We start from the raw sequence: 14238 nt of genomic DNA, 5'->3' as shown, positions 1-14238 counted from the left end.
ATAGGGAATTGATTACTGGCTAGATTGCTATCTCCCCTTTTGATTCCCCCTCTTTTCCTCCTGGTCACCTCTACCTCCCTCCTCCCTCTTCTTTCCTCCTTATAACTCTGTGAACCTCTCTGGGTGTCCCTCACTCTGCAGAATCTTTTTACCATTAACCTAGATGTTTGTCATTGGTGCTGTATGGATGGAGAAGTCTGGAGGCTACTGTAAGAATAAGACTGAATGCCAGAGGCAGGAGGCTTAAATCCAAAACTTGAGGACACCAGAAAACTCCTGACTCCAGGGGACATTAATCGATAAAAGCTCATCCAAAAGCCTCCATACCTACACTGAAACCAAGCTCCATCAAAGAGCAACAAGTTTCAGAGCAAGACATACCAAGCTAATTCTCCAACAATGCAGGAACATAACCCTGAGCATTAAAATATAGGCAGCCAAAAGTCACACAAAACCCACAGACCTCAAAACTCACTACTGGACACTTCATTGCACTCCAGAGAGAAAAGTTCCAGCTCCACCAACCAGAACACAGACGCACGCTTCCCTAATCAGGAAATCTTGATAAGCCACTTGTCCGACCACACCAACAAGGAGGAACCTCCAAAATAAAGAGGAAACACAAACTTCCAGCATACAGAAAGGCCACCCCAAACACAGCAATCTAAACAAAATGAAAAGGCAGAGAAATATTCAGCAGAGACTCCAGTCTTGGAGAGCACAAACACCAAGACCCAGAGGAAAGATGAACCAAAACCACCTGATAGTGTTGAGGGACTCCATTGGAGGTGTGAATTGGCAGGGGCTCACCACAGGGACAGGGGGACTAGCAGCAGTAGGCCAGGAATGTTGCCCTTGGTGTAAGCCCTCTTGGAGTTCTCCATTAACCCTACCATAGAACTCACAGACCCCAGGGATGGGTCGCCTCAGAACAAACAACTACCAGGGAGGGACCGTGACCCCACCCACCAGCAGATAATTGGATTAAAACTTTACTGAGCAACATCCTGACCATCAGATTAAGACCCAGTTTTTTCCACTGCCAGCCCCTCCCATCAGGAAGATTACACAAGTCTTTTAGCCTCCTCCTTCAGAAGGCAGACAGAAGAAGAAAGAAGAATCACAATCCCACAGTGGCTAGAACCAAAACCACATCACAGAAAGTTAATCAGGATAAAAAAGAAGAAAGTCATGTCCCAGATGGAGCGACATGATAAAATTCCAGCAAAACAACTAAACGAAGTGGAGACAGGTTAACCCTACAGAAAAAGAATTCAGAATAATGGCAGTGAAGATGATCCAGGATCTTAGGAAAACAATGGAGAAGATGCAAGAAATGTTTACCAAAGACCTAGAAGAACTAAACAACAAACAAACAGAGACAAAAAGACACTAAAAGGAATCAATAACATCAGTTCAGTTCACTCAGTCGTGTCGACTCTTTGCGACCCCATGAATTGCAGCACGCCAGGCCTCCCTGTTCACCACCAACTTCCGGAGTTTACCCACTCATGTCCATCGAGTCGGTGATGCCATCCAGCCATCTCATCCTCTTCCTTCCCCTTCTCCTCCTGCCCCCAATCTCTCCCAGCATCAGGGTCTTTTCCAATGAGTCAATCTTCGCATGAGATGGCTAACGTATTGGAATTTCAGCCTCAACATCAGTCCTTCAAATGAACAACCAGGACTGGTCTCCTTTAGGATGGACTGGTTGGATCTCCTTGCAGTCCAAGGGACTCTCAAGAGTCTTCTCCAACACCATAGTTAAAAAGCATCAATTCTTCGGCGCTCAGTTTTCTTCACAGTCCAACTCTCACATCCATACATGACCACTGGAAAAACCATAGCCTTGACTAGACAGACCTTTGTTGGCAAAGTAATGTCTCTGCTTTTCAATATGCTATCTAGGTTTGTCATAACTTTTCTTCCAAGGAGTAAGCGTCTTTATTTTCATGTCTGCAGTCACCATCTGCAGTGATTTTGGAGCCCCAAAAATAAAGTCTGACACTGTTTCCACTGTTTCCCCATCTATTTCCCATGAAGTGATGGGACCAGATGCCATGATCTTTGTTTTCTGAATGTTGAGATTTAAGCCAACTGTTTCACTCTCCACTTTCACTGTCATCAAGAGTCTCTTTAGTTCCTCTTCACTTTCTGCCGTAAGAGTGGTGTCATCTGCATATCTGAGGTTATTGGTATTTCTCTTGGAAATCTTGACTCCAGTTTGTGTTTCTTCCAGCCCAGCGTTTCTCATGATGTACTCTGCAGAGAAGTTAAATAAGCAGGGTGACAATATACAGTCTTGATGTACTCCTTTTCCTATTTGGAACCAGTCTGTTGTTCCATGTCCAGTTCTAACTGTTGCTTCCTGACCTGCATATATAGGTTTCTCAAGAGGCAGGTCAGGTGGTCTGGTATTCCCATCTCTTTCATAATTTTCCACAGTTTATTGTTAGATAAATGACCTGGAGGACAGAATGGTGGAAATCACTGACACAGAACATAGAAAAAAGAATGAAAAAAAAAAAAAAAATGAAGACAGACTAAGAGACCTCTGGGACAACATTAAATGCACTAACATTCACATTATTGTGGTCCCAGAAGGAGAACAAAGAGAGAAAGAACCCAAGAAAATATTTGAAGAGATAAGAGCTGACAACTTCCACAAAATGGGAAAGGAAATAGTCAACCCAGTACAGGAAGCACAGAGTGTTCCAGGCAGGATAAACCCAAGGAGAAACACATCAAGACACATAGTAATCAAATTGACAAAAATTAAAGACAAAGATAAAACATTAGAAGCAACAAGGGGAAAATGACAGATAAAATAAAAGGGAACTACCATCAGGTTATCAGCTGATTTCTCAAAGAAACTCTAAAAGCTGGACAGGAATGGCATGATATATTTAAAGTGATGAAAGGGAAGAACCTACAATCAAGAATACTCTATCTAGCAAGCCTCTCATTCAGATTTGATGGAGAAATCAAAAGCTTTCCAGACAAGCAAAAGTTGAGAGAATTTAGCACCACCAAACCATCTTTACAACAAATGCTAAAGAAACTTCCCTAGGCAGGAAACACAAGAGAAGGCAAAGACCTACAGAGTATAAACCCTGAACAATTAAGAAAATGGTAATAGGATCATACATATCGATAATTACCTTAATGTAAATGGGTTAAATGCGCCAACCAAAAGACATAGACTGGCTGGGCAGATGAAAAATTCTGTAAGTATGCAATTCCACTTACCACATCACTCTGCTTTGACCCCCTAAATTGTATGCAATTATTTTATATTGTTAGATTAATCATGGCTTGCAATGGTAATTATCTTTTAGCTTTTGTGTGGCTATTGATTGTAAAAACTGATAAATATCTTTTACTATAGTAATTATGTAACTATTACTCACTTAGTACCATTGTATCATGACTGGCCAAAAGAAAAATAATAAAATTCTCTTATCACCAAAACTATAATTTAATAGAAAATTCTGTAATCAATTTCTAAAATCCAGATGCATATCAGAATTATCTTGAAAAATCCAAATGCCGAGGTATTGCTTTTTTTCTCTAAAGCTCCAGATGTTTCCAATGAGCTGCCATGTTTTAAAACACCTGGGCTATATGATGATCCTTTACTTTTACCTAGTTTGCTTCACTTTTTCTATTTCATTTTCAGTGCTCCCATTTCAATTAGTTGGTTTTCCAATTTCTCCATCTCTTCTTTTTCCTTCCTTCTTTTTAATGTTCTTTCTTAAGCCTTGATCAAACATAGTAGAAAAACTTTTCTATATATATATATATATATAAATAGTATGTATAATATATATGTATTTTAGAAAGCATATGATTTTTTGCCTAACTAAAACATTTATGGCATTTTGATTCCACTTGCTTGATCTAGTATGGATAGAATGCTAGACTTCTAATTAAAAAAAATTAGATATGCAACAAGCAACAAAAGTGTACAATATAGCACAGGGAATGTCTTATCATAATCTACAATGGAAAGTAATTTTGAAAATATGTATGTGTATCTATATAACTGAAACACCTTGCTGTGTACCTGAAACATTTTAAGTCAACTATAATTCAATAAAATATATATATTTATAAAAAATATTTAGTACTAATGGAGCATCCTGTCTACAACTTTCTTTCAATAGTGCAAAATATATTTTGATTGGGATTACATTGAACTTGCAAATGAATATGAAGTTAAAAAAAAATAAATTCCTGGCATTCCTACACACTCCAAGTGGAAAATCAGGAGAAATTAAGGAAACAATCCCATTCACCACTGCAACAAAAGTATAAGATACCTAGGACTAAACCTACAAGGGAGACTAGTGTTTCCAGACACTAGTGTCCTGTACACAGATAAGTATAAGACACCGAAGATGACACAAGCAGATGTTACAATGTTCCTGGACTGGAAGAATTAATATTGTGAAAATGACTATACCATCAAAAGCAATCTACAGATTCAATGCAATCCCCATCAAATTACCAATGGCATTTTTCATATAACTAGAACAAAATTTTTTTAATTTGTGTGGAATTACAAAAGACTCTGTATAGCCAAAACAATCCTGAGTCAGGAAAAATGGAGCTGAAGGAAGCAAGCTTCCTGATTTCAGACTATAATACAACACTACAGTTATCAAGACAGTATGATACTGGCACAAAAACTGAAATACAGATCAATGGAACAAGACAGAGAGCCCAGAAATAAAGCCACACACCTATGGTCACCTTATCTTTAACAAAGGGAGCAGGAATATACAATGCAGAAAAGATAGCCTCTTCAATAGGTGGTGCTGGGAAAACTGGACAGTCACATGTTAAAGAATGAAATTAAAATACTTCCTAACAATGTACACAAAAATAAACTCAAAATGGATTAAAAACCAAGTATAAAATTCTTAGAAGAAAACATTGGCAGAACACTATTTGACATAAATAGTATCAAGATCCTTTTGGATCCACCTTCTAGAGTAATGAAAATAAAAACAAAAATTAACAAATTGGACCTAATTAAACTTAAAAGTTTTGCACAATAAAGCAAAACATAAGACAAAATGCACCTTCAGAATTGAAGGAAATATTTGCAAAGGAAGGAACTGACAAAGGGTTAATCTCGAAAATATACAAGCAGCTCGTGCAGCTCAATTAAAAAAAACAAACAAACAAACAAACAAAAAAAACAGCACTCAAAAAATGAGGGGAAAAACCTAAACAACCAATTCTCCAAGGAAGACCTACAGATGGCCAAAGAACACATGAAAAATGTTCACAATGCTCATTATATATAAAAAAAAATACAAGTAAAAACCACAATGAGGTATCAATCACATCACACTGGTCAGAATAGCTATCATCAAAAAAAATCTACAAACAATAAAGTTCTGGAGGGCACATGGAGAAAAGAGAACTCTTTGGCACTCTTAGTGGGAATGCAAATTGATACAACCACTATGAAGAACAGCATTAAGACTCCTTAAGTAAGTAAGTGAGAGCTCAGTAGTGTTCAACTCTTTGTGATCCCACAGACTGTAGCCTGTCAGGCTTCTATGTCCATGGAATTTTCCAAGCAAGAATCTGGAGTGGCTTGCCATTTCCTCCTTCAGGGGATCTTCCCAATCGAGGGACTGAACCCACGTCTCCTGCATTGCAAGCAGATTCTTACTGCTGAGCCACCAATTAACTAGAAATAAAAGCACCATCAGATGAGATCAGATCAGTCGCTCAGCCGTGTCTGACTCCTTGCGACCCCATGAATCACAGAACGCCAGGCCTCCCTGTCCATCACCAACTCCCGGAGTTCACTCAGACTCACGTCCATCAAGTCCATGATGCCATCCAGCCATCTCATCCTCTGTCGTCCCCTTCTCCTCCTGCCCGCACCCCTCCCAGCATTAGAGTCTTTTCCAATGAGTCAACTCTTCGCATGAGATGTCCAAAGTACTGGAGTTTCAGCTTTAGCATCATTTCTTCCAAAGAACACCCAGGGCTGATCTCCTTTAGAATGGGCTGGTTGGATCTCCTTGCAGTCCAAGGGACTATCAAGAGTCTTCTCCAACACCACAGTTCAAAAGCATCAATTCTTCAGTGCTCAGCTTTCTTCACAGTCCAACTCTCGCATCCATACATGACCACTGGAAAAACATAGCCTTGACTAGATGCACCGTATGACCTAGCAATCCCATTACTAGGCATATGCCCTGAGAAAACCATAGTTCAAAATGGCACATGGACCACCACATGAAAAGATGCTCAACATCACTCATTATCAGAGAAATGCAAATCAAAACCACTATGAGGTACCATTTCATGCCAGTCAGAATGGCTGCGATCCAAAAGTCTACAAGCAATAAATGCTGGAGAGGGTGTGGAGAAAAGGGAACCCTCTTACACTGTTGGTGGGAATGCAAACTCGTACAGCCACTATGGAGAACAGTGTGGAGATTCCTTAAAAAACTGGAAATAGAACTGCCATATGACCCAGCAATCCCACTGCTGGGTATACACACTGAGGAAACCAGAAGGGAAAGAGACACGTGTATCCCAGTGTTCATCGCAGCACTGTTTATAATAGCCAGGACATGGAAGCAATCTAGATGTCCATCAGCAGATGAATGGATAAGAAAGCTGTGGTATATATACACAATGGAGTATTACTCAGCCATTAAAAAGAATACATTTGAATCAGTTCTAATGAGGTGGATGAAACTGGAGCCTATTATACAGAGTGAAGTAAGCCAGAAAGAAAAACACGAATACAGTATACTAACACATATATATGGAATTTAGAAAGATGGTAACAATAACCCTGTATGCGAGACAGCAAAAGAGACACTGTTGTATACAACAGTCTTATGGACTCTGTGGGAGAGGGAGAGGGTGGGAAGATTTGGGGGAATGACATTGAAACATGATAATATCATATATGAAACGAGTCGCCAGTCCAGGTTCGATGCACAATACTGGATGCTTGGGGCTGGTGCACTAGGACGACCCAGAGGGATGGTATGGGGAGGGAGGAGGGAGGAGGGTTTAGGATGGGGAACACATGTATACTTGTGGCGGATTCATTTCAATATTTGGCAAAACCAATACAATATTGTAAAGTTTGAAAATAAAATTAAATTAAAAAAAAAAAGACAAAAAAAAAATGGCACATGGACCACCCCCATGTTCACTGCAGCACTATCTACAATATCCAGGACATTAAAAGAACCTAAATGTCTAAGCATCCAATTACTACTATCTTATAATGTTAAGGAATCTTAATAGTAGCTGTGAATGCTTGGGGTAATGAAAATTCTTATATGAGAGCAGGTTATGAATGACTAAAGACTACCATATAGTTTTGAAGATATTTGAGAAAATTGTTTTAAACAACTTATAGGAAACAATCAATATATTTATCAGCTGGGGAGATTGTTCAACGTAGGCAAATTTTTCATTGATAAGACACATGATTTCTGAACAATCTTACAAACTTTTAATATGTATTTATTGATTACACATGTATTGCAAGTTTAAATAAATACTTTAAATTAGCATATAAAATTCACGTACATGCTTTTATTTAAAACTATATAAATGTTTAGATATACAAGTCTAGAAAATGAGAAAGCAATCATAAACTTTAATTTTATTTCTAACAGCTTTTGCTGTTTTTGAAATAATTGATATTTAATAAATATTATTGTAAAATTCTGAAGTTTCATTTTTGTTTGACTGCTGGGATTCTAACAATCATGACAGATTTGGAAGCATTTGAAGTAATTCTAACCCCTCTGTGAAAGTCACCCAGTTGTGTCCGACTCTGCGACCCTATGAACTGTAGCCTGCCAGGTTCCTCTGTCCATGGATGCTCCAGGCAAGAATACTGGAATGGGTAGCCTTCTCCAGGGGATCTTCCCAACCCAGGGATGGAACCCAGTTCTCCCACATTGCAGGCAGGATACCCTCTAGGTTAGAATTAATAGTACAGCAGTGATGCTGCCTGTTCTTTCAAACTTCAGGTGAATTAAATCCATATTTGTTGATTACCTCGTAATGCTAGAGGATTTTACTTGTCCTTATGGGAAGCAAAATAATTTAATAAAATTCTCATCCAGATCTCCATAATGTCACAATGTCTTTCATGTCTTCCCATGTTGTCACCCAGTGTACATGGGATTGATGAGATATGCTCCTGCACGAACCCTCAGGCAGCACTGAGGGGGAAGACGGGGTGGGGGGATGGCAAACAGGCAGAAGCTTCACTCTCCCTGCCAGTGGGTGTCCTGAAAACCAATGCCACAGAACACTGTCTGTCTCAGACTTTACTAATTCAAACACATTAAAGAAATGTAAGTTCGGCTACTTCTTCTTCATGAAGCATACATTCTGAGATTCCTGCAGTCTCGTTCATCACAAAACTAATAAGGAACCAAAAAAGGAAAAAAAAGATGTAAACCCACCACAACTGGGCTGTGGAGTCCCAGGGTGATTCTACCATATTATGTCCAGTGCAGGAACAAGTGCTTCATCTCCTAAGTGTGGAATTGATACAGCGTCTGAGTTAACACTTCTCCCCTTCCCCCTCCCTCCAGATGTAATTACAAGGTCCCAGTGTTCACAGTCTATGCACAACAGGTGGAAATAAAATTAAACACACACAGACTCACATAATTCACCTAGACCTCACACAGACCCTTTAAATTTGCTGCAATATCTTCATTTTACAGATGAAGAATCTACTTAGTTGGTTGAAAATTTACTTGAATGGACCACAGCATCTTTCCATTCAGGCTGCTATATCAAAATATCAGAGGCTGGGTGGCTTGCAAACAACTGACACTTATTTTTTCCAGTTCTGGAGGCTGGAGGTCTGAGATCAGATGCCAGGCTGGTCAGGTTCTGGTGAGAACCCTCTTTCTGGCTTGTAGACTCCCCTTTCTCATTCACCAGGATCTTCATAAAGCACGCTACAATGACACTGTTCAGGTGACCAAATCATCATGATTCAGCCCAGGGAAAGGGTGGTATTCATCTGAAAGCTGCTTCTTGACACTCAGCCCTGTGATTAGGAATTTGCCAGCACTGGTCCTGCTATTGCAGAAACCAGTAATCGAGAAACCAAGCACCACACTTGGAAAGTTGGAGAATTCAGGTTTACTATACCGGCAGGCCCAGAGGAGTTACCACTCCAACTCAGAGCCCCCAACAAAGGAGTTACAGAGTTTTTATAGACAGACTATAGTGGGCAATACTAGCTGCTAATATGTTTGTTTAAACTAAGGGGTTTCACGAGCGCCGGAACAGCAGTCAAGACAGGAAGCGGGGTGCCTGACCTTTACACGGACAGGCATGATTAAGCAGGATTCTAGGGGCTGGGCAATTGCAAAGAGCAGAACAAGGGTGAGTGAGATAAGCTCGAGTTCCTAGTATTGTAAGTCCCCACTTTCCAAGACCACGTGACCTATGTGATCCAGACTTTGCAAGGAGCAAGCTGAGTTACAGAGGCAGAATGAGCAGGAGGTTATGTAAAATGTTAATTTTTCCTCTTCACTGCTACTATATACTTCCCATTAGTTCCATAGATTCAATTTCATCTGAGTGTATCATTAACTTTCATGAATTATGTCAGTTTCTAATAGAAATTCAGCAATCATCTTAATATGCATTTTTCAAGTACCTTTGGTATGCTTAGAAGCTAGTTGTGCTAAAATCTGTTAGACAAACAACACAAATATTTGATCAAATGTCAGCTCCCACTGGGTTTATAATTTTAATAGGAAGACATGATAGGAAAAATCAGTAAGCATGAAACAGCAAGACTCTGAGGAGCCCTCTCAGGGACAAATCCTTTCCTTGCCCCCTGTTTCTTGTTTGTAGGAAATAGGCTCATTCAGCCTCCTTGATCTTCCCAGAGTTCCAAAGGGAAGGTTCAAATAGTTGCTAATGAGGGAAGGGAGAGGATGCAAAAATAAAGGAGGAGCAGTCAAGAAACAGTAATTGAGCTATGGGGCAGGGTCCTGGTTCTTCCTTAAGAGAACTTTTGAGTTCTTGTGTAAGAACTGAAGCCCCCATCCAGGTGAAGGATGGTAACTTTAGGCTGAGCAAGATTCCTGGAGTACCACTGTTACCTCACCACCAACCATTTGGAAGGAAGTCACTCACCTGACAGCATTCACCTCAAATTATGCCTATAAACATGTTTTTTTCCCAAAAGCCATGAGAGAGTTTTGGATCTTTGAACATAAGCCACCCACTCTGCTTGCTTGGCCCTGCAATAAATCTTTCTCTACTCAAAACATCACCATTTCAGTTTGTTTGGCTTCCCTGTGTGTTGGGCATATGAACTGGCATTCAGTAATGAGAACAGGTACTCTTTGCAAAGAGGAGCTTCTTTCATTCTCCTTTGGTAACAATGACCTGTAAGGGAAGAGGAGTAGGATAGATCAGTGCACAGTGCACCCCTGATTGGGACAAAACAGGGTGGGCATTAAGCGGCAGTCTCTGAGGGTCCCAGCAGACTCCAGAAGCAGTGAGTTACAGAATCAGTGACTTTTTTTTTCTTTTCTAGGAAATTCTGAAATAATCATTTGATTTAAAACTATCTATCTTCTTTTATAAATATTATGATTACATAATGAAGTAGGGGGAGAGGATTCTATACATTTCCTTATGGATATCTGAATTAGAAAACGTCAAAGACCTGGCTGATTTTCTCCAACAGAAAAATATGGGTACAGTCACTGGGACTCAATGATTTTATAAAAATGTTTAGTTTACATTTAATATGGTGTGACTCTGATCACTTCACAGGGAGACCATTCCAAATGCAGAGCATGTAGAAATAACAGAACAGTGATAAACATGGAGGGTTGACTGGACACTAAAGTAGAATGGTACCTGGTTGTAAAAGAATTCAGTTTTTTTAACTGTTTTAGTAAAAAAAAAAAACCAAAATAACATAAAATTTCAAGCTATGAATTCCAACAACCCAAAACATTAAATCCTTGCATTTTTAAGATTGAACTGTAGCCAAGGAGAGGAGCTGGTGCCAGGTGGATTTCAGACCCATTATAATACAAACATTCAGCCCCTGAATGCAGCCTCCTGCTAAATACCTTCTCTTCACAATGGCCTTTCACATCCTCTGCCTCTTATCAACCATTTGCCTGTAATAGGAGTAATTTGCCAAAAGCCAGAGCCCTAATTCCTGACCTCTGAGTTCTCCTTTGAAAAGAAGGTACGGCCCCAGGCACTCTGAAAGAGCCCAGGTAGAGAAGGCACAGTAACTGATTTTTAAATAATCCTAGTCTTTTTCTAAACAGTTGAAGAGGTGCCTGCACTGTTAGCAAGCATGAGAACATTCCTATGGAAAACCGTGTGTTCGGAAAAATGGAGAGGACATGTCCAGAAGGTGAGTGTATTACCAAATGCAAGTTCATGTGCCCAAGGCACAGTGAGGCCAAATAACCCTCAGTGTTGGAGTTTGGAACAGAGAAAGGTTTATTGTAGGACCAGGCAGGGAGGATGGATGGCCTGTGCTCAATGACTCCAAACTCTCTGACGGCTTTGAGGGACAAGTTTTTACAGCAAAATCTAGGATGAGGGCTGCAGGGTATACACTTTTCTTCTGATTGGTTGGTGGTAATGTAACAGGGCAGTGCTCCAGCAAATTCAAGCTCAGCCTGAAGTTACCACTTTCACCTGGGTGAGGGCCTTAGTCCCTTCAGAAGAACTCAGAGATACAGTTATGTATGTTTCTTAAGGGGGAACCCTATCTCAAGGCTGCACTATTGTTTCTTGACTGCTCCTCCCTTATTTCCAGATCCCTTCCTTTCCCTGATGAGAAGCTGTGTGAATCTGCACTTATAAACTGAGGGAAGTTCAAGGAAGATGAATGAAGCCTATTTCTTACAACAAGAAATAGGGGACATGGAAAACATTTATACCTGGAGGGTCCCACAGGGTCCTGCTCAGATTCCAGTGCTCCCTACTTAATGAACATCCTGAAATACACATAAAATGAGATCACCTTTCAAATGTCCTTCACCTTGGGGAGCATTTGGTCAACTGCAGCAATTTTGAAAGTCACATACACAGTACCTGGCAAAGTGAAAGTGAAATTGATGTCACTCAGTCCTGTCTGACTCTTTGCGACCCCATGGAATGTAGCCTACCAGGTTCCTCCGTCCATGGGATTTTCCAGGCAAGAATACTGGAGTGGGTTGCTATTTCCTTCTCCAAGAGATCTTCCCAACCCAGGGATTGAACCTGGGTCTCCCGCATTGTAGGCATACACTTTACAATCTGAGCCAACAGTAACTGGGAAGAAGAAAACAAATGTAAGAGGTGTTGGGGGGAGACAAAGAGGGCTGGGAACGAGATTAACCCTCCCTTACATGAAAAAGTTTACTTTAAACATTAGTTTCTCAGCAATGGATAGCAGATTTTTTTTTTTTTTCCAGCAAAAATCTTAAACAGCATTCATCAGGCCTCTGTCTGAATACCTCTACCCTTTAAAAAAAAAAAAAAGTGCAATAGAATTTTAAAACAAAATAGAGCTAAAAATAAATAAATCACTAACAAGCATCCTCTTCTTCCCTTGCATTGAGTCATTTACTACTCTGCAGTGTGGTACAGGAATCACCAGCCCACACATGTTTGTGTGTGTGCATGCACAGTTGCTCAGTCATGTCAGACTCTTTGCAACCCCATGGACTATAGCCCGCCAGGCTCCTCTGTCCAGGGGATTCTCCAGGGAAGAATACTGGAGTGGGTAGCCATGCCCTCCTCCAGGGATTCTTCCTGACCCAAGGATCAAATATGCATTTCTATGTCTCCTGCATTGGCAGGAGAGTTCTTTACCACTAGTTCTTTACCAATAGTGCCACCTGAGAAGCCCTAGGGAAACCTGTAATACGATCCTTCAAAATGTTTATAGACTCTTTGGTGGAAACATCACAAACCTATGACACCTTAGGTTAGTACAAGTGACAAAGAGTCCCTCCTCAACCAACTTTAGCCAGGTTTTTCTTGTAACCGAGTAGAATTAATTTTGATCCCATATCGGATCTGTTTCTGTGACTGTTAAATCCTGTTTTTTGCTTCTTTTGTAATTATAGCATACATAATGGTCTGCCTCAGGGAACCCTGCTCCTCTCTGTCTGATCCTTAAACTAAAGTGCCTTTGTATAGCTCACAGGGAGATAACTTGACCCTGCACAGCTGTGAAGGACTGTGGCATTCTTGAGTTCTTTGTGTGGGAAATGGCATTGTCTGCTGCTTGCCAACATGGCTCAAAAATTCACATTTGGGGACACAGGAATCAAGATATTCCATTTCACACCAACTGTGAAATGACTGTGAGGAAGTGAAACTAGCACATCTGCCTGCCTGAGGCTTGCCATTCTAGGAGATATTTGCAAGAATTAAATGGTCTTTTTGTTTCCTCAACTCCCCCAATCTCTGATCACTAAAAGAACCTGACATCTGGCCCCAACAAGATGGTTATTTTGAGATGTTAGTCTGCCATCTTTTTGGTCAGTCAGCTCTCCGAATAAGGTCATATTCCTTGCCTCAACATCTCATCTACTGGATTTATTAGCCTATCACTCAGAGTGAGCAGAGTGAGCTTGGAGTCTTGGTAACACTCTGAATCCCAGTCTCCACTAGCAAGAATTCTAAGTCAGTTATTCAATAAGTGACCCAACTTCTGCACCCTACTTATCTTAATATCTGTTCAAGATCCTCATCCCTACGTCTGATGTAGACCTCCTGACAGCAAGGATACCTCCACCCTTGATATCTAACCAATTTCTCTTAGTAAGTTTCCAAGCACTGACCTTGTTACTCTCCCCACTATCTATAAATTCACGTTGCTCCCTGTTGTACTGGAATTTAAGTCCAGTCTCTCTCCCCTATTTGCAACAGTCTTTGGTGCTGAAAACTCGGCCTCTGTGCACTGCTGTTGAATCAAATCCCAGAGAAAGAGTTTTGGATGAAAAATAAAAGAATAGCTCTGTTGCTTTGCCAGACAAAGGGAGATACAGCAGGTCTGTCAAAAGTATGCATCCCAGGACTTGGTGAGAAGCTTTCAAGGGTGGGGTTGATGATCAGGATCATGGCGTATGCAAGGCCTGCACTTCTTTCATCTAGTCTCAGGTAATATGATGAGTTTCTGTGGTTCCTTTAATATGGCCTCAGATAGTTTCTTAAGTTTCTCTGGTT

General features: G+C 40.5%; 1 protein-coding gene and 1 long non-coding RNA gene across 10 annotated transcripts in view; one reads left to right on the top strand and one right to left on the bottom strand.

Moving 5' to 3' along the window:
- The window catches only part of GABRG3 (gamma-aminobutyric acid type A receptor subunit gamma3), a 650486-nt gene that overhangs the window by 414569 nt on the left and 221679 nt on the right, over positions 1–14238 (bottom strand). For 2 of the 9 annotated variants that reach the window (XR_008705665.1, XR_008705672.1), the window contains one exon: positions 9335–10431. The exons of 6 other annotated variants lie outside the window; for them this stretch is intronic. The gene's annotated coding sequence lies outside the window, so the exon portion shown is untranslated. Of the gene's footprint in view, positions 1–9334; positions 10432–11853; positions 12018–14238 lie in introns of those variants that run through there. One more of the 9 variants, XR_008705670.1, reaches the window with a different exon arrangement.
- Positions 10913–11961, top strand: LOC129634446 (uncharacterized). Its single transcript, XR_008705683.1, has 3 exons — positions 10913–11251; positions 11337–11425; positions 11837–11961. It is a non-coding gene; the product is annotated as an uncharacterized LOC129634446 (long non-coding RNA).

This window comes from Bubalus kerabau, chromosome 19, assembly GCF_029407905.1.
Source record: "Bubalus kerabau isolate K-KA32 ecotype Philippines breed swamp buffalo chromosome 19, PCC_UOA_SB_1v2, whole genome shotgun sequence".
NCBI lineage: Eukaryota > Metazoa > Chordata > Mammalia > Artiodactyla > Bovidae > Bubalus > Bubalus kerabau.
The sequence above is the reverse complement of the archived record's forward strand: the minus strand, read 5'-3'. Positions and strand labels throughout refer to the sequence as shown.